The sequence below is a fragment of the Hakea prostrata genome, chromosome 4 (genome assembly GCF_041222555.1).
Source record: "Hakea prostrata isolate BN-2017 chromosome 4, UWA_Hpros_2, whole genome shotgun sequence".
Classification (NCBI taxonomy): domain Eukaryota; kingdom Viridiplantae; phylum Streptophyta; class Magnoliopsida; order Proteales; family Proteaceae; genus Hakea; species Hakea prostrata.
In genome coordinates, this window is record NC_142603.1 from 33,763,904 (window position 1) to 33,782,721 (window position 18,818).

Sequence of the window (18,818 nt, forward strand, 5' to 3'; positions counted from 1 at the left end):
TCAAATTGGAAATAGTTAGAACAATTTTACGGAATCTAAAACATATTAAATAGCATGAATCTTATAGAAACCCTTGCATCCCAAGTGGTTCTTGATCACTCGGAATCAAAGCCATTGATTGAGGCATCTGTCGAGGTTGAGAATTCAAAGCTCCATTCTTGGTCTTCATGTCAGGCTTCAATAGCCATTAGGGCTGCAATTGGGCCAGGCTGGGCCGGGCTTTTGCAATCCCAAGCCCAGCCCTATATGGTATAATTTGAGCCCATTCCCGCCCTGGCCTTAGTTCAGGGCCAATGATTATTGTCCCTGGCCCTAAGCCCTACAGGGCCAAGCCAAGCCCATTCCCGCCCTAATTGGCCCTAATTGGGCCGGGTCGGGATGGGTTGGCCCTGATTGGCCCTGTCCCTGGCCCTGATTGGCCATGATTGGCCCTGTCCCTGGCCCTAATTGGCCTTGTCCCTGGCCCTGATTGGCCCTGGCCCTGGCCCTGATCATGATTGGCCCTGTCCTTGGCCCTGATTGGCCAAGGCCCTAATTGGCCTTGTCCCTCGCCCTGATTGGCCCTATCCTTGGCCCTGATTGGCCCTGTCCTTGGCCCTAATTGGCCTTGTCCCTAGCTTTAATTGGCCATATCTTTGGTCGTAAATATCAAATGTAAGACAGGTAGTAATTAAAATACATATTAAAGTAATTAAATTCTTAAATTCCAAACTCAGCTCTGGAAAATAAAATAGTAAAGATGTCAACAAATAATCCAAAACTTATATTCAATATGTATATGTATTTAACTATTTATACCCATTTAAATTTTAGAGAAATAGAGAAATCCAAATTTCTAGGGTTTTTTAATTTGCTATTCGATGAAAATTATGGTTATTATATGTAAGCTCGAAAGGAAAAATAAAAATATTTTTCTCAATTCTCAATTAATTTCTAACTTCTAAGACAATGGTCAAACTTCATTCCAAATTTCCAATTTGTCTTTCCCCCAAGTTTCTTTCTTCTTTTATTCTGTTTTTTCCTTTGGTTTTTCTTTAGCAACAAAGAGTTAAAATTATTCATGAAATAGAATAAGTAGAGAGAAGAATTGTAATTAAATTTAGGCATATTTGAAAGTCAAGTCAATTATAGAGAATGTCACACAAACTCTTTTTGTAAACTTAGAAACATTAGAGATTCATAATTCAAAAGGAATCTGATAAATGCAAATTTTATCTTCAAAGTCAAGAACTTAAGCAGTAGGTAGGTATGTTTTCATTCACAACTGTTCAATAAATTGATATCTTTATTCAATACAACAAAATTCATATTCAAAACCTTGTTAACAAGTAAATCGACGATAATTTAGTATTCAACAAAATAAAATGTATTTTTTTCATAGCTAAAGAAAATGATGTTTTAGTTACAAACATAGCTATATGTTTTTAATAAATTTTTTTGAAATATCACAGTAGATTTGTTAGATATTCATGATGAGAAGTTGGGGAATAGATTTGTTAGATATTAATTCTTTATGTAATAGTTTTTATTATTTATAATATATTATCTCACCTTAGTCAAAAAACAAAATCAATATTTTATTGAACTAAAAATGACTTTGTTGGAAAAATAAAAATTACCTTAAAAATAATATAAAAAAGTGAATTTATAGTCTAATATGATCAAAGTGATTAAATGTCAAAATCAAGACTCATATCAATGTTAGTATGATGATCAGGGTAAAATTCTAGTACTATAGTACATGATCATCGTCAAATTAATATTAAGATTAGAGCCAAAATTAGGGTCAGATAGGGCCAAAATCAAATAGATGCTTATTACATTGGTAATGAGGTTATAATTAATTTTTATTAATTTTCTACAAAACATGATCATGTTTCTAAAATTTGACACGTGTCAAGTATCCACCCATATTTATTACAATTAATTCCTCTCCATGTGGGTGGAGGGTCCAGAGTCTTTAGACTCAAATCAGGGCCAGGATCAAGGTAAGGGCTAATATCAGGGCCAAGATCAGGGCCATGATCAGGGCCAAGATCAGGGCCAAGATCAGGGCCAAAATTAGGGCTAGGATCAGGGCCTGGGTCAGGGCCAAGATCAGGGCCAAGATCAGGGCTTGGGTCAGGGCCAAGATCAAGGCCAAGATCAGGGCTTGGGTCAGGGCCAAGATCAGGGCCAAGATCAGGGCCTGGGTCAGGGCAAAAAATCAGGGACGGGCCGGGATGGGCTTGGCGAGGCAGGCCAGAGAGTAATCCCAGGCCCGCCTTTGGCCCTAGTTCAGGGCCAGAATATTTTGGCCCTAACCCGCTCTTAGGGCCAAAATCTTTAGCCCAAGCCCTATTCGGGCTCAGGGCGGGCTTAGGGCGGGTCAGGGCCGCCAGGGCCAAACTTGCACCCCTAATAGCCATGCCTAATATAGAAGAATTATTTGTTTTGGGAGAAAAAAAAGAGATCTTCAAGTGATGTTTTTGCTTGTACTGGTTCTTCTTTATCTATTTGTGTGTGTGTGTGTTTTCCCCCTTCCCAATAGAGATGACACATTGACACTAGCCTCCAAGGGTGTCCCTTGGTGGGAACGGGAACAATTGTAGCATTTACTTTTGAAGTGAAATTGATGACAACTGTTTTGAAAATAAATCCTAAAAAGGAAGAGACAATGAAAGTTAAGTAACTCTTTAGAACCTAAGCCTGTATTATTGTTTGTATTTTATTTATTTCTATTAATATAAAGTCTCCTTTTTTTCAAAAAAAAAAAAAATAATGACAGCCATTTTGAAAAGAAATCATTGGAAGGAAAAAGATCCTTCGGATTCCTAGAGATTTTTTTGGGTAAAGGGTTTCTAGGGAATAGAGAGATATATCATTTTGTATTTCCTAAGTTAGCTTTTGCTTTAAAAACATGAACCTATTAATTGCTTTAAATTTAAATAAAGATTTTATTATTAATTATTATACTCATGAATAGAAAATTACAATTTTGGACATTATTTGTTAATGGTTTAAAGGTTTAGTGCATTGAATAGATAAGGATATTTAAGGAAATGAAAACGTAATCATCTCCTTTTGAATTTATGCTTTTATAATATTAATTAATAATAATGATGTATGATATGATATAATGGTATGATAGTATGATATGATATTATTTTCTTCCCAAAAATATTTCCTTTTAGGTGGTTTATTTTTGGGTTCTTACTGCTGTAGACGATAAGCACTCCATCTTATTATCCATGTGATAAGCATTCCATAAAATGGGGGAATTTACTCTTCTATAGGTGTTTCGAGTTGAAGGTTTTCTCTTACCAAAAGGTTCAAGGGTTATCTAAGGTTATTTTGCTTGTGTTCAATCTTCTATTCCAGAATCCAAACAGAAAGCACTGTTCGCTGCTCATTCTCTCGGAAGACAACAAGCAGTCTCTGCAAAAACACAATCGGTTTAGGGTTTGGCGACGGCGAATCAAGGAAAATTTATTTTCCTTCTTCGCCGTTTTTTCTTCTCGAGGGATTGAAAGACCAGGTACCTTAGGGATAATCGTTTCCCCCCCCTTTTTTTTTTTTTTTAAAAAAACCCCCCCCTTTTCCCCCCCCCCCCCCCCCCCCCCCCCTAAAAACCCCCATTCTCTTATTGTTCAAGATCATTGTTTTGACTGGAAATTAGAACTGAAATTGTCAGATTCCTATCTTTAGTTCTTCTGCATTCTTTTTCTTTCCTGTTTAATATCTGTGTTTCCTTTCGATGGTGGAAATGAGTATATCCAATAATGTTTTCAGATGTCATTTGATATTTGTTTAGCTTATTTTATTTGTGCAGTATTGTGGTTAAGGATATATTAGGGTTTAAGTTTCCCCACCCACTTGGCGAGTGTGCGCTTGTGATGTTCTTGTTACTTCTATTCAAATTTCTCACTTCTATTCAAATTTCTCATTTACCGTACTTTTTCGTATCAGAGTATGAACAATTTAGTAAGCTGGTTCAGCCTAACCGTAGAAACTCGCTAATCTAAAGTAGTTAAAACAGAGGTAATAGTTAGATACAACAAGTGTATGATTTTTTTTCTTCTTTTCGTTCAAACGTTAATGTGCACAGAGAACGGTGTAAATGATGGAAGAGTAACTAGAAATATCAAAATTGAAATGGATGACTTCTTGTATATGATGGATGATGGACTGCAAAGATCCATCATAGCTCACAGATTACTGTGATAAACTTAAGCAGAACCTTTTTTCACTGCCACGGATATCTCCCTTGTGGTCCTCAAACAACGACACACGGCATCTAGAAATCCAACGGTTATGGTTACAAAGCGGGGGAGATCACAGTCATTGGAATTCTAAAATGCCATGTGTCACAACCTGGCCTTCCGGGTATCACTTGGGAGATACTAGCTAATGATCAGTAAGAACTAAAACATGCAGTACTAAATGATGACTGCTGCCTAATAGCCTGTTCATGTTATTTATGGCATTTTATCATCATCTTAATTGAGTGTATAGTCACTACATGATTTTCTATTGTTTTGCCTATGATTTGGCAAAAGGTGGCTGTTCTTATTCAACATATATCTTTTGGACTTATTTCATATCAGAATTTGTCATAGCAGTGCAAATGCTTGACAAGAGAGGAGATGGAAGAGATATATTTCCAAATCCTTGAGACACATGATGCAAGATACAGAAGGCTATACCATCGGATCAATGATTTACCAGGTACATTAAATTTGGCATCAATAATTGTTGTATATTTTATAAGGTTGGTGAAAATACAAAGTAGGGAAAGAGAGCAAATTGTTACATATATGATTAGTCATTGTGTTCTCCATTGATGGTAATTGTATTACGAATGAAGACATTTTATTTTTGGTATTGGATATCAGTAGATTAATGCTTCCATCTTTTTGAAATTTATGTATAATTGTACTGGTGTATAACAAAGCAATTCCATTAATACACTTATATGGAGAGCACCGTATACTCATGTCAACTTTAAATACTTACTTAAAAACAAAAAAGTTAACTCCACTTCAGACATTACGCATGTTATCTTTTAATGTTTACATTGGATATTTTTCAAACTATTTTGTACCTAAAGTCGTGTATGTTCATGGTCATACTTTTCAATCGTTGGGTGGAGATGGAGGAAGATGTGTAGAACACATTCCCCGTCCCCTAGTTGAAGAAATGTTCAGATACATAAACATTGTATATAACAAAACTTTTTCCCATCTTAGTGTTTAATTTTTTTGGTAATCAATCCAAAGCCCACTCAACCAATCACAAGCTGCCTAGTGACATACACCCTTCCTTCTATTTCTCAGCAGCAAATACTTTTTAACACATATCCATCTCAATGCTCTTACACAAACTTTGTATTTTTGGTCATATTTCTTGCTTGCGAAAAATGAACATTGTCCGATCTTATTTGGTACCCTACTCTCTCACAAGGCTGAGAGTGAAATGACCAAGCTGGCCCCTTTCTGGATGTCCTGCGTGTGCACTGCACGATTTATTGGGGGCGTTGGTGCATGCATCATGCAATATGCAACTCAACAATAGAACTTAACCTTTCTTATTTACTGCCATTTACACCACTTTAGAAACATCATAATTTCTCTTAAATGTTCATTTATGTGTTTTTTCCTTTTATGAACTTTGACTATTAAGATATTATGCTATAATATTTATCCATGTGATGATATTGAAAAATAACCTTGCAACTTGAGACCTAATGTGGTAGAAGACTTACGACTGTCTATGACTATCAGGCCAAAAATTGCCATTGCCACCACAGCCACCACCAAGGGAAGCAATGGTCATAAGCAACTGGGTGAGCACCCCAGTAATGCCGGAACAACAGCAAAGAGCACCAGGAATTCCTGCCCATGAAGGCAGTGAACTGCCCAAGGAAGCAGAAATGGGCATAGCAGACAACCCTATCGATCTGACACTTAAGTCTGCAAGATCCTGCAATATCTCAATTGAACAATCTTGCAGCAATCGAAGAAATGTGTCTTTTGCTGATCCCATTGATGATTCTGATGGTAAGTAGTGATGGTTTGTGTAGTTCTGCTTTGTTATAAAATTTCTCCTCTCCCCCCCCCCCCCCCCGGCTGATAAAAGAAGAAAATTCTACTAAATGATTTCACAAGTACATAGATCCATAAGCTTCATGTTATACCATACCCTTGACGTAGTGCTAGTCATAGATTGTATTACCATGCTAGTGAATCGTGTTAACAAAAAATCATTTTGGAAAGGCCCCATTTTAGCAGCAGATCCTTTACACAACAGGTTAATCATTAAATGGATTGCATTCTTTGACCAGACTTTGTTCCTTGGCTTGGGTTGTAGATCAAGAACTTCTTTGCTCATTGCACTAGATGTGGGTCGCCCTAACAGGAGAAAGTAGGGCATGATCTAGGCCGATATTATGCTGGAAAGCACATCCTGCAAAATGCAATCAGTATGAAAAAAGCCCATGGATATGATCTGGAAACCTTCACCCCAAAAAAGCCCATAGATCCACCCTGTTCTTTTCAGCTGTGAATTATGAACCCGTGCGCACATTTAAATAGTGTCATTAACATTCAGTAGTGCAGGGATAAAAAAACAAATAACTGATTAACTGAAGTAGATTAAAAAAGAACGAATGGCTAGTAAGATATTAAAATGAAATGGGAAGCTTATCTTGGACAGAAAAATCCATCATAGCATAAAGATTATTGTGTCTAATTCAAACATAGGCCTTTTAGGACAACTGGCCTCAAGGTGAATTTGGGCTAGCCAATGAACTTCATGATATAAAACATGTAATGTTAAATGGATCACTGCAGCTTCATTTTATTTATGGCATTTTCTTACCATCTTAGTCTAGTATGCATGATTTTTTTATGATATGTCTTTGAATTGGCAAAAGGTGGCTGTTTTATTCAATATATTTCTTTTTATTTCACACCAGGAGTTCGTCATAACATTGCAAATGTTTGACAAGAGATGAGATAGAAGAGACATATTTCCAAATCCGTGCATTAGCTGATGCAAAATATAGAAGGCTATATACCATTGGATCAACGATTTACCTGGTATGTTATACAAGGCATCAATAATTGTTGTATATTTTTTAAGGGTTCATGTAAAAATAAAGTAGGGAAAAGAGAGTTCAGATTCCTCCTCCTAACGACACTCCTGAGAATCACTGACCTACCGGAAGTATGAAGCGAGATGACCCTGAGTTTTTCATCTGCTGCCTTCCCCAGTTCCTGTCATTCTTAGTGGATTATCTATCATGATGGGCAAGGGCTCAAATTTGAAAGGGTGAAGCCAAGCCCGGGGTTTGGTTGTCAAAACGTTAGTGTGGTTTGGAGGTGCACTTCTGCTCAAGAGACTAAACAAGTCTACCACTAGGTGGGATCATGCCCGGATTGTTGCCAATTTCCTCTGTGGTGAGAAGTTCTCTTGGGAGCAAGCTTCCAGGGATCCAGATAATTATTTCTGACTTTGGAATGCTTACATGCCCAGCAGCAGAGATGGATGGTTCAAAGGTGTTATATTTTGAACAACCATTTGTAGAACACCTCAAGCCCTGCCGGGTGCGATTTTATATGTTGAAGCATTGTCCAAAAGATATGAAATGTGACGTTGAGCTAACCTTATATGCCATTAGAGATGGGAGGAGTGCAAAAACTTCTATGACAGGCCAAAAGAAGTTATCGAGGACATTGCTGAACATTTGACAACCATTTATCTCAAGCTCTGTGAATGTGGAAAGCGCTGTCTATATGAGGGTTCAACTCCAAGTGGCTTCCCAAATTCATGAAATGGTGTGACGCATTATGCGTTTGAGGATTCAGACCTGAAGAATGGCAAGATACACAGGGACAATGACGAGAATGGAAATCAAGTTTGGGGAGTGAAGGGAGGCCCATACTAGTTCAACCTGCACATTCTTCGAGTTTAGGCACCTTGTCTTTTCTAGATTTCTCTTCCTTAGCTTGAAGGGAATAATGGATACTAGATCAAGAATCACAACTTCTAGATGGTATGTTTCTGTGTAAATTTGAAGTACTCTTTTAGGTACTTGAATGATTTCTATATACGGCACATTCATTTTCATCGTAGGAGGGAAAGAGATCAAATGATTACATAGCATAGCTGCACTTAATACTTTTCTGCCTCCATTCAAGTGGGTAAGTCAGAGAAAAATTTAAGAAGTAACTAAAAAGCATCCTTTGGAATCCAAGCTACAACTTCATTATGACAGAACCATCACCATTTTTTTAAAGTACTAAGATATTGTATTCAGTCCAGAAGAACGTTTGTAGTTTTCAGCTGGTGTCCACCTCTCAAAAAGGCAGAAAAGGCCCCAGGGATATGGACTCGTATAGCAAATAAATGGCAGAGGAAATAGTGAGAAACCTAATCAAAGACTAATCATAGGAGAGGCGTCATTAAACCAAGTGATGCAGTTAAGATTGTTCACATTGGTCAATTGGGCACTAGAATAGTTTGTTTTGGCCCACAGATGAGCTCTATAGAACTTAGGCTTCTTATTGCTTCTTATTTTTTGCTTTTGTTAATGTAATGGGCCTAAGTTACAAGCCCAAAAAGTGAGAGTAATGTCCTGCGTGGTACAAGTGGGAAGGAATGTTCAGCTTTTCCTTCAGACTTATATTTAACTCTTAATTTTGGAGTTGTAATCTTAATTAGGATTCGATGGAGAAACTTAGCTTTGATCTGTTTCCTTATTCTATTTAAGTTTAATAAAGTGAGTAGAAGTCCTTCTATAGTCGAATGAGGAATTTTAGAAGGAAAACCGTTGCCAAAAATGGTTTTTTTTTTTTTAGTGTATAGAGGAAGTCTCAGTCGATACTCTGCAAGCACCTTAAGGTTTTGTAATATAATTGGAGCTAGGGCATTACCCTGGAGTAACAGACAACCATTTAGTTTCAAAGAAAAGATTTACGATAGGGGAAAATAGGTGAGTGTTATAACCAATTCATGTTACGTACAATAGCATTTAGGTTTTGATTATCACCAGTTGCTTGTAAGTTTATCTGCATTTTGAAGCATATTGTTTGTATGATAGTTTTATTTTAAGTAATTGTTGGATTGTACATCTAATTATTATTATATACATGATTAATTCTCATACCTACAAACATTTTAGGATAAGTAATACAATAGATTTATTTATATAATTATTGTTATACTTGAATGTTAAAAGAATAAATGTGAAATTTAACAATTGCAAGACCAAAAACGAATAAAAGACACATCACTAACAAACACAACCTTTGTGGCCAGAGTAAAATGGAAAGATTGAGCTTAAGTCAATGATGACTATCTATGAGGTATACATATGTGGCCGTGTGCATAAAGAATGAAACCATTTCGGTGGTAAGAGACAAAGACCACCTGGGTGCTATTGCCACTTCGGTTGTAGGAGACAGAGACCACTTCGCAGCAAGAGACAGAGACCACTTGGATGGTAAAGAGACAGAGGACACTTCAGTTGTCTAGAGAGATGTGCATCATTTATATTTGCTTATGCTATAAATGCTAGAGAAGTAGAGATGAAAATAGGTTGTAGATATTTTCTATAACATGAATTTTCTACCAAGGAAATGTATTATTTTGGCATACATGATAACTTTTATTTTCATGACTATGGCATGATAATGTTGTGTTATAATATTCAATGGGTTCATATGGTTCATTCTCCCTCATTGTATACAAATAGACAAACTCAAGACAAGGGTAAGGATATTGTAGGCCAGGAAAATGATTGAAGACTCAAGTTCCTATTAGAGTTCAATAATTTAGCTTTTCTCAATTCGAGGGTTACATTTACATTCTTGAAATTTTGTATAAGATAATAGTAAAGATGTTCTGTTCGGATGATATCGTAATTTGAAGATTATGGCTTTATATAAATATATTATAATAATTGCCATCATAGTTAGTAAGTTCGGGTGTACGGCGATAGTCTAGGTACAGATATGCACAACAATTAATCAATTTATACAACAAGTAATAGATTTTTAATAATTTGACCCAATAAGTCATGTATGGCAATTGTATTTTATGTGTTTAATATGTGTTTAGTATGATTGATCTAAGTTCGTACAAGAGCAAAAATATGGGGGAGGAGAGGGACTTGTAAAAATCAAGAGCGAACTGATTCTTTGCAATTAAATTTAGAGTTTTCCTGCCTCCAAGAAAACCCTAATTTGAGATCTTTTTATTCTTTTGGTCTCTACATCTATGATAAGTCAAAATAATAATAATAATAATAATAATTTTACAAACCAATGTTTAAAACAATAAAATATAAAAATAATTTGTACGTGATGCATTTTGCTCGTCTCTTTCTACTATTGAACAATGTCAATGTTTTCTTGTACTCCATTATTATCAATCAAGTGCAGGTTTATGATAAAAGGCTCAAAATTGAATATGCATCCCTTGTATTTGTCTTAAACCATGAATTTTGTATCATTTCGTTGACCATTGCACCAAATTGACTTGCAATGCCTACCGACCCTATGTTTTAATGATGCCATCATTACTCTTAGACGATCCTCAACATTATGAATGAATAAACCATCAAAAAGTTAGAAGCAAATCTTCTTCTCCTTTTATTTTTCTTCTAACCATCAAAAGGTTAGAAGCAAATTACATGCTCTATGAATACCTGAGTAAGAAAAAGACCATGAAGTGGAGAGGAGACTCTATTTGATTAGCCAGTGATGCGTTCAGTTGTAACCTCAAAAGTGAAAACAATATGAGAACCGTGTTACAACTCATTTGTAAGCGGTGTTGGTTGCATGGACTTCTAGAAAATGTTCACTTTTGTCTGAGCTAATTTCTCTCTCCCATTCATGCATACATACTCCTCACGTGGCATCCCTTAAACCTTGAGAAGTTTTGTATCTATTTCCATGGCTTCAGGTTCCTCCCTTGTTGATGGTGATGTGTTGAACCATCCTTTATACCCGCCTAACTCATTGCCTTGTGCGTTGTGCTTGTGGTTGTCGTCTTAGTCATCGTCTGTGTATGCAGTGTTTACAGACACAGCACAAGAGAGGCTGCTACTGCTTAGTCAATATCTTCCATCAGTGGAGTATTGTCCTCACTAAGCTCATAGATGCTGCAACTTCGCCTACCACCAGCAGTTGACGAAGGTCTCTCCATCCATTGGTTATCGCTTCATTACCCACCTTCCCCTACAAAATAGCCCACCGAGTCCAGCATTGAAACAGTAGACTGCAATTTGCTTGGAAAGCTTCCAGGAAGGTGATATGACCAATTAAGCTTATACCCACCTGCAAGCATGTTTCAGCTGGAATACATCAATATGTGGTCTCTGTTATAATGATCACTTGTCGCCTTTATGTGGATGATGTGTAATGATGTGTAACTCAATAAGATGGCCCCTGACCTAGTCGGGTGTTAACTCTTGTATCTAAATTGCTCTCTAAACAGGATATTCGCCCTCCAAGATCTCATGAACCAGTGCATTTGTTTTTCTATCCCTGCACTAATGAATGTTAATGACACTTTTTGTAAACTTTGGGCACTATTTTAATATAATTTGCTCTTTTTTTTTTTCCCATTAAAATTTTTCTTTGGGGGGATTCACATCAAGCACTACGACACAAACAATCACTACTTACCATCAGGATCATCAATGCAATCAGCAAAACGAACTCGTCTCCTTTGATCATTGCAAGATTGTTGAATTGAGATATTGTAGGATTTTGCAGACAAAGTGTCAGATCGATAGGGTTGTCTGCTGTTCCCATTACTGCTTCCTGGGCAGTTCACTGCCTTCATGGGCAGGAATTCCTGGTGCTCTTTGCTGCTGTTCCGGCATTACTGGGGTGCTCACCCAATCAGTATCTGTATAGCTAGGCATTAACTGAGATGTAGGAACATTAAATGGCACAGCGATGCCACCATGACGCCATAGAAGCCGTGGCCATTGAAATGGAGGTGGCACTTACGACCGTTGCTTCCCTTGGTGGTGGTCGTTGTGGCAGTGGTAAATCTTGGCCTAATAGTCAAAGAGAATCGTAAGTCTTCTACCACATTCGGTCTCAAATTAAAAGGAAATCAATATCATCAATTAGAAAAAGAAAAAAAATTATTGCAAAATATCGTAATTGTCAAAGTTCATCAAGGGAAAAACCAAATAAATGAACATTTAAGAGAAATTATGATGTTTTTAAAGTGGCATAAATAGCAGTAAACAAGAGAAGTTAAGGACCATTGTCGAGTTGCATGTTGCAAGCTGCACGTGCGCACCAATGCCCCGGTGAATCATGCAGTGCACACGTAGGACAACCCAAAGGGGGTCAGCATGGTCACTTCAATCTTGGCCTTGTGAGAGAGTAGGGAACCAAATAAGATTGGACAATGTTCATCTTTGCAAGCAAGAAATATGACCAGAAATACAAAGTTTCTGTTAGAGCATTGAGATGGAGATGCGTTAAATAAGGTATTTACTGAGAAATAGAAGGAAGGGTGTATGTCACTAAGCAGCTTGTGATTTGTTGAATGGCTTTTGATTGATTACCAAAAAATTAAAAGTTGATCAAAGTACAAGGAGAAGAACTCTTTCGGGGGCTCCTTTGCTCGATCAAACTCAACAGGTAGTCAAAGAACATAGTCATCAGGAATTTCACAAAACTCCCTCAAGTGGAGAAGATCGGATTGTTAAAGGTCACAAGGGTAGAAATCAAGACACGAGAACCTCCTATCATAATTAACATGAGAAGGGGTCCTCGCCTTGTTCAATTCTTCACGCAATTCCTCCTCCGAGAAGTAGATCCTTATCACTTTGAAGATCAATGGCCCTAGATGCAGTGGGTTAGGAAAGTAGAGGACACAATGAAGAATGCTTTCAAGGAATGGCTTGAGAACGAATTGGAGAAGGCTTATCAATAATTTCTTCCTCTTGATGGTGAGAAGGGGAGGAATGCATGAGAGAAGGGCGAGGCCAAGGGCACCCGAAAAAAGGAAACAAGGAGAAAAGGAAAAGACAACAGAGGAAAAACCACCCCAAAAAAAAAAAAAAAAGCACCAAAGGACCAAAAAAGGAAAACAAGGCACCACAAATAAACAAGCAAAAGGCAAAAAAGAACAAAAAAAAAAAAAAAAAAATAAAAAAAACAAAAAAAAGGAAAAAGCAAGGAAAACACCACGCAAAAGGGAAAAAAGGAAGAAAACGGTAAAGGAAAAGGGGGAGGGAGGGGGAAAAAGAGGATCAAAAAGTAAAAACAAAAATTCAAAAACGAGAAAAAAGGGAAAGAGGGGAGGGGGAAATAGGAAGGGAAACAGAGCCCAAAAATTGGGGGGGCAAGCCGTAACGGAAAGGAAATGGAAGATTAAACCAATTTAGGTCAATGCGGGGGGGGGGGGCCAGAAGAAGGCTCTAGACCAATCAACTCGAGGCAAAGGTTCAAATACAAGGGTTCTTGGCTAACAGGGTCTTCTTTCGATAAATTTACAGTGGATTATTGAACTTCTTGAGAAACTGCATGATCGGGCATATAGTCTTCACTAGAGAAGTACTTAGAATGTGGTCGTGAGGAAAGCTAGAGACCAGACACTTGGCTGGCATGAACTTCCCAAGGGGAAAATGGTTGGGCAAGTCTCCTTTCCCTTCCTAGACCTATCCATCTGCTAAATCGAAGAAGGAAATCAACAAAGGAAGGAAAGAAGACTTACTAGTTGAAGAACAAGTTGAAGAAAGTGAAGTCAATTGGGCAAATGTAGAGGCTCAAGAGCTACAATCACAAATTTTAAATGAAAATTATTGTTGCTAACTCCCCTATTTATAATGATGATGGCAAAGTAAAGGTCACGATCTAACGGCTTAGGATCAACCAACGCGATGATCAGAATTAAGCAATGTTTGAGCTTCTCAAGTCAAATCGCAAAGAAATTGTCGCATTGAAATGATGTAATGGTTGAGAAGCAAGGGGTGTAATGTCCGGAGACAACTTCATTGGATGTGACCTTTGAACTTCTTGAACAACGCTAACTTGACAGGTTTTCGAAGACCTTGTCCTAAGAGGACTCCCAAAAACTTGAATGAAAAATTGAAACAACCCTCTCTAACAAGGCACTCAGAGAAAGAGGCATTCCACATGCTCGGGGAGTCGACTGTATGGAATGGGGGGCTCTATAGTGGTAGAAAACTGGCCCAAGTACCCCATGGTCAGGATGGCCCACACTCCCTAGGGAAGGCATGAGGAATCTCCCCCTCTACCTGGGTCAACCCCCTTGGGTGATTGTTGATGATCACAATTTATTTGTGAAATCTTAGGGCATAAAGCATGCATTTTACACACTCAGAGCGGAGCTACCTTGGGTTTTATATTGTTTTTGCAGATTTTAGGATTTTTCAGGATTTGAGCAAATATTTGGAGTTTTGGGTATGAAACATGCAATTTTACACGTCAAGAGCTCCATTCAAATTTTCAAGTGCGAAAAAGACTTGATTTGGAGCATGATGGGCTAGAGATGCGATTATGGGCCAACTCCAAGAATATCTTAGAAATAAAGAAGCCAGATCTACAGCTGAGATTAGTTAGGATTTTTATTTTATTTTACATTATTGGGGCCCATAAGTAGTCAAAGATTAGGAATTTCTATTTTCTTCCATTGATTTTCTTGAAGATTTTATTTTATTTTATTTATTTTCCTAATTAGACCCCAAAATTGGATTTTCATTCAATATATTTGTCCAATTTTTCACTAAAAACCTTTCAGACATTGTTTATTATTGGGATATTTTGAAAATAAACATTAATTTAACTGTTTTCAGTGATAAATTTGACAAATATATCCAATGAATATCCAATTTTGGGGTCTCTGTGCTTTTTAAACATAAAGTGGGGTGTCAGTGCTTTAAGACCCCAGTGCAATTTGCTCTCTCTCTCTCTCTCTCTCTCTCTCTCTCTCTCTCTCTCTCTCTCTCTCTCTCTCTCTCTCTCTCTCTCTCTCTCTCTCTCTATATATATATATATATATATATATATTCTTTTTTTCCCTTTCCTTCCTCTCCACTTTCTTCTCCACGTCTAACTCAAAATAATATTTTTTCTTCCACTCATTCTCTCCCCCCCCCCTTACATTCTCAAATGAATTTTGTTTGTTTCTTTATTTTTTTCCTTTATTCTTTTTATCTTTCCTTATTTCCACCCAATTCACCATCCCTTATAAATACCCTCTCCTCTTAGACCTAGGCTACACTTTTTTCTCTTTAGTTTGTTTATGCCATCTAGCTTCTTCTTTTTAACTTGTTTAGGTTTAACCTAGTTCTTTGATTGCTTTGTGGGGTACTATTTTATAGATTGAATGTTCAAGTTCAATTTTTCTATGTAATGCAATGAATATTCAAGTTATTATATTTATTTTATGCAAGTGCATTTTCTTTCTTTTGATCAATGCAATTTCAATTTCAATTCAATTTCGAGTTCAAGCTTCAAGTTTCAAGTTTCAATTTCAAAGAGGATTTGTTTTTCTTTGGGTCTAGCAATTGTTGATTTGGATCATTCCAGATCTGGTTGTTAGGGCTGGTTGAGATTTGAATCGATCATTTAAGGTTTTTCAAGTTTCGAGGATGCAAGTAAGTAGCCTTCGTTAGTAATATTCTCTCCCCCCCCCCCTCCATTCCCACTTCTATCTACCCCTCCATATTCCTAACTTAGGATTTACTTTTTAATATTTATTTCTTGTTTTCCTATCCCCAGGTCATTGATTGAAGATACCTACAATCGTGCCTCTCTTTGGTTAAGGTTTTCCTTTTCCATTTATTATTTTTCAATTTTGTTCTGTTATTTACTTTATGCATTGTCTTTTTCTTTAATATCTGTCCGCCGATCTTTCTTTAATATCTGTTCCCCGATCGGCGGATTGTAAGCCACGACAAAGGGTCCACGGTCAACGTCATCCTAGTTATACTCCCCTTCTCTTGATCTAGAGCTGACACTTAAATCAATTCCCTTTTATTTGTTTATTTATTTATTGTTTGCATATTTTATTCCTGTTTTTTATTTATTTATTAAATGATGAATGGTTAGATTATGTCCATTTTATTTTTATTCTCAATTCATTTGCATTAGATGTATGTGTTAGGGCCACTCATTTAGATATGCTAATATAGTTTAATTAAATAGTTAAAAATTTTGAATCCTTGCACTCTTGCGTTATCATTAAGAGGTTAAATTCTAAAGTGGCATATCTCCCTGAGATCGAACCATTAGCTACACGATACCATGCGCTTGCGGTTACTTTTATTACGAACAACCGCTATCGAGTGCACGGGATAGCAAGCCGACAATGTTTCGTTGAGTTCATTTTCTAGTTTCTGATGAATTCCAAATCACTCAAGGGTTCCCAAAACATTTCCAAACATGGTTTAACCACATAGATAGATTTAGATCTTGAATCTAAACGAGAATTAAACAAATCTTGATCCAGGTCTTATCCAAAATCTTCCTGTGAAAGAAAATTCAACAATATAAAGTGATAAGAGAATCACCTCTTATCACTTTATATTGCTAGATCTAATTAGGGTTTAGGTTCCTTGGATTAAATCGATCTTCCCTCATGGTTTCTTCCATCAATAATATCAAAAGAGATGAATTAGAAAAGTTGAGGAATAACTAACCTTTGATTTTGTGGTCAAAAACTTCGATAACCTTTTATTAGTTCCACAACTTTCTCCTTCTTTGATACATATTGGAGTTATTTGACAATTGGGAACAAAATAATTCATTTTAGGGTAAAAAACAACTTTAAAGAGGGGTCCATAGAGTAAAAACCCAAAATTACCCTTTTTCACCCACGGACACCAGGGAGGGTAGCCAGGGTGGTCACCTAGGGAAACCCACCCAATCGACCCCACCCCCATAATTGCCCTAGGAGGGGTTTTCTCGGGTGGTTGTTTTGTGGCACTAACATACTTTTTAGCACACACTACTGGTTAATCTTACTTGAACTTGGGGACCTTCCAAATGCACAGTCTGTGAACTCCTACTCCACCTTCCCAATTGACCAACATTCGTGCCAAATCTCCCAAAGTTCAGCAAATCACCAGATTCTTCTTCTCCACCATCCCATACCATTGGTTCTAGTTCTAACCCAACGGTCTCTACTTGGATGGCCCACAAATGCCTTCTACTTACGTTCCAGGTTCTCAGATCTACAAGACAAGTTTCGGATGAGGATCCCGGGGGATTTCACATTCCTCTCCCCTTAAAAGAAATTTCGTCCCCAAAATTTGAAGTGTGCATGTCACATCTAGCTAGCCGGTACCCTATCTGGATACTCAGAGGAGTGATCCATAGCCCCAAGGATCAAGTTTAGGAACGATCATATCCATGTAGCACAATAATATAATCAAAAGAAAGAATAAATCATTGTATTCAAGTAATTTAATAATAAAAGTCAAGAAAGGATCTCAGAAGGATCATAGTAGAATATTAGAGTGCGGATAAGAAGATACTAATCAAAAGATAACAGTAGAGTATAGCGGAAATATACTCTACGGTAGCAGCGGAAAAGTAGATCAAAAGCAAAATAAAGATTACAAAAGGTTCCCAAAATGAAAGGGAAAACAAACTACTAGGGTCTCATCGAATCTATAAAAGATCAAAAAGAGAAGAGACGATATCCCATCGCTAGCACACAAGTGCAAGAGTCAAACTAATCCTGATAAGCTTCAGTCTTGCACTGGTAGTCATCACCGACGTAGTCACCGTTGTCACATCCTCCTAGCCGGTACCCTAACTGGCATACCCGAGAGTGTGATCCACAGCCCTGAAGATCAAGTATCGAGGAAATCATCCTCCCACATATACAATTACATAATCATAAACAGGAAATAAATCAAGTTTTAATATTATAAACAAGGTTCAAAACAAAAATGAATAATCAGTATAATCAGAGTGCGGAAAGATACCAGATATCCAATGATATCAAAAAGGAGTAAAGTGAGGCGGAAACTTACTTCACCAAAAATAGCGGAACGTAGTATGAAAATCAAAAGGAATTACAACTGAAACAAATGTACTAAGAAGTAAACTAAGATCAAGCGTCTTCAAGTTTATAGATAACGTCTTCATAAGTATGGATTTCATCAATCCAATGAATCCGTTCTAACTCTATGCAGTTCTCAAAAGTAGTGCGCAGCTTGATCCGCCGGGGAATCATCAAAGTAATCTTAATCGTTGCCAGCACTTTGCGTGTAATACGCTTCATCAACTTGTGCTTCTCTGTAATGCTCGTCATGATAATCTACATCCACAGGATAATCTAGCAAAAAGAAATTTACAAAAGGAATGAGTTTCGAAGAAACTCAGTAAGGTAGTTAATCCATAACATTATAGATAACATGTGGCAAAACATAACATGATGCAATGCAGTATGAAACAGATAAAGTATGAATGCATCTAACTCTATGTATGCTGATCTCTATGGTAGACATGCTTTAAGTCATAGCACCGTACTTCTTAAGGAATGTCCGCTCACACCCTCAACCATATAAGATATCTTGGGTTCCCTCAACCATTTAAGATATCTTGGGCAGTCGGTTGGTAATGGGTCCTGCATCCCTCTCGGACAAACCATGGTAGGGGGTTAAGTCAACACACTCTCTCACAACCATTTGGCATAAGTACTGGCGCATGTCAGGGAAAAACCTAGCCCAATGCAAGTCATCTACTCAGTTACATCAACTCAGGTCCAGATACTTCCATTCCTCGCCCCGGGCGATCCTTTCCAGTATCCTTTCCACTAGAGTCACGTAT

General features: G+C 37.3%; 1 pseudogene across 1 annotated transcript; it reads left to right on the forward strand.

Moving 5' to 3' along the window:
• The first annotated feature begins 3,245 nt into the window (after positions 1-3,245).
• Positions 3,246-8,801, forward strand: LOC149018711 (chromophore lyase CRL, chloroplastic pseudogene; annotated as a pseudogene). The gene is made up of 4 exons (XR_016172970.1): positions 3,246-3,517; positions 4,587-4,707; positions 5,763-6,038; positions 6,956-8,801. The product of XR_016172970.1 is annotated as a chromophore lyase CRL, chloroplastic pseudogene (transcript).
• Positions 8,802-18,818: the final 10,017 nt, after the last annotated feature.